We start from the raw sequence: 2,950 nt of genomic DNA on the forward strand, positions 1-2,950 counted from the left end.
AATTAACGGTAATTTTATTGATTGAAAAATTCAAGCCTCTCATTATAGACTGTTTAAAAAAAAATCTGCAAAACTTAAAAATGATGTTGTATTAGAATGACCAAAATCTCTCTCTATATATATATTTTCAATATTTTGAACTTTAAATTTTGGTATTTTCCATTTTCATTTAATTTTTTGTCAATTTCTTTGTCATTTTATTCCATATTTTTAAATGTTTATTTAAAATATGTATTTAAAAATGTATTTTTTAAACATTAACATTATGAATTTAATATTAAAAAAATTTTTATTTCAGTTTTAGTTATTTTAGTACATGCAGCAAAACATTGTTCAGCGAGTTTTTGTGTGTGATTAAAGTAAACAACTGCTGTTTGACTATATATATATTTTTAAAAATATTTTATATTTTGCTTATATTAAAACTATATGATATATTATTATATTATATTATGAAAACTGCCTCATTTTATTGTCCCATATATGACATGACACACTCTTTTTTACTTTTGTATTTTATGGTTTAATATAAATTTTAATTAAAGTTTTAGTCTTTTTTTTTTTTATCTAATTATTTTTTATTTGAGATTGTTTATTTTAGCACAAAAAGTCAAAAAGTAAATGTTTTAATTTATTTCAGTTTTACTTTTGTTTATATTTTCACATTCGTTTTATTTCGAGTAATGAAAATATATTTTTTTATGATTTTAGTTTTTTGTGGTTCCAAGACAAAAGACGCCTTTAAACTGATGCATTTGCAACAATTAATTTTATTTCCAATAATCAAAGATGCACAGATCTCTGACTTATACACGATTCCTTCATCTAGTGCAACAAATAATAATATGTTCTGTACTTTACAGCATTATGACAATAAGTCATAATGTTTTGCATAACAGTAATGAAAATGTTCTTTACTGTCATGACAATAATGTCACAAAAATATCTTAAACCTAATAAAGTTCATTTTATTGATGTGAAATCAATGATTTCGATTTGGAGCTGAAATGAAGCGATCAGACAGTAAACAGCAGTGAGAGCGATTTTGTGCATTTCTGTAGTTAAACTACTTAATGCTGATATTTCTACAAATATCTGCTTTTCAGTTATCATCATGACAGATTTTGGTATTTATGGAATAGTTATTAGACTATTAATCTCAGTGGTAACAAGGTTGATGCACAGCATTATCAACTAAAATCAAAAAAGTACTAAAGTACAGAGAGAAAACAGAGAGAGCTTTATCTATAGATTTAGTTTTCATCAGAATATGCATAATGGCTAATGTAATAAGGCAAAGTCAGACACGCATCTGTGGGACAGAACACACTCATGATGAACGGAAAGAGAAGAATTGAGACGCTATGAAAAGAAATCCAGTGTTCAGTCCAGTCCAGACGTCTGAGAAAACACTGAAAATATGGGTCTGAAAATATCATGTAAACACTGTAATGCCATGGGGAGATTTATTTATTATTTATAATTTTTTTTACATATGTGTGTGTGTATATATATATATATATATATATATATACACACTTGTATTTCATTACACATTTAAATAAAGAAATGTTCTGTCAATTTTTACTCAAATTGTGATGCATATGTGTGTGTGTGTGTGTGTGTGTGTGTGAGAGAGTGTGTGTGTGTGTGTGTGTGTGTAATGCTGATATTTCTACAAATATCTGCTTTTCAGTTATCATCATGACAGATTTTGGTATTTATGGAATAGTTATTAGACTATTAATCTCAGTGGTAACAAGGTTGATGCACAGCATTATCAACTAAAATCAAAAAAGTACTAAAGTACAGAGAGAAAACAGAGAGAGCTTTATCTATAGATTTAGTTTTCATCAGAATATGCATAATGGCTAATGTAATAAGGCAAAGTCAGACACGCATCTGTGGGACAGAACACACTCATGATGAACGGAAAGAGAAGAACTGAGACGCTATGAAAAGAAATCCAGTGTTCAGTCCAGTCCAGACGTCTGAGAAAACACTGAAAATATGGGTCTGAAAATATCATGTAAACACTGTAATGCCATGGGGAGATTTATTTATTATTTATAATTTTTTTTACATATGTGTGTGTGTATATATATATATATATATATATATACACACTTGTATTTCATTACACATTTAAATAAAGAAATGTTCTGTCAATTTTTACTCAAATTGTGATGCATATGTGTGTGTGTGTGTGTGTGTGTGTGTGAGAGAGTGTGTGTGTCATGGAGAAGAAATGTCATTTCTCGTTCTTCTCTCTTCTGTTTCTCTCTCTCTCTCTCGGTCTGTCTTTCACTACATCTGTCCGTTCCAGTCGTCCATCTGATCAGTCTCTCCCCCAACAAAATCACTCAGTCGTTCATTCCTCCTTTCTGCAGCATCGCCCTGTTCCTCTCTCTGTCTCTCTCTCTCTCTCTCTCTCTCTCTCTGTCTCTCTCTCTCTCTCTCTCTGTCTCTGTCTCTCTCTCAGCAGAAATCAATGCTCTCTCTCAATTAGAGGTCACAGAGCCGCTGCAGCAGCGCTCCACTTTTCAATTACTTACTAGCAATTCTAAGTACCTTTGTGCAGCTGTAGCAGCAGTATGCATAGTATTCAGGTCGCATGTAGCTAATTTAATAGCAGCAGCATGCATAGCAATTTCATATGCAATGTTAGAAATAATATTAGCAGCAGGAAGTCAGATTATTGTTGCTAATATAGCAGCGGCAGCAGAAATAACACATAGGGTAATTAACTCTTTAAAGTGAAATAGGCATTTTATTTCTTTGCTGCTTTAACAGGGCTTACAGTAGATTTTGTGAACTATTCAAAGCAAAATAGGCACTTTTATTGCGTTTGCTTGTTAATAAAGACGCTTATAGCAATTCAAAGTACTTTTGTGCAGCTATAGCAGCATTATGCATTGCGTAGCTATTCAGATCACTAGTTTAGTGAATT

Source organism: Sinocyclocheilus rhinocerous, unplaced genomic scaffold (assembly GCF_001515625.1).
Source record: "Sinocyclocheilus rhinocerous isolate Xijiao unplaced genomic scaffold, SAMN03320098_v1.1 scaffold2868, whole genome shotgun sequence".
Lineage (NCBI taxonomy): Eukaryota > Metazoa > Chordata > Actinopteri > Cypriniformes > Cyprinidae > Sinocyclocheilus > Sinocyclocheilus rhinocerous.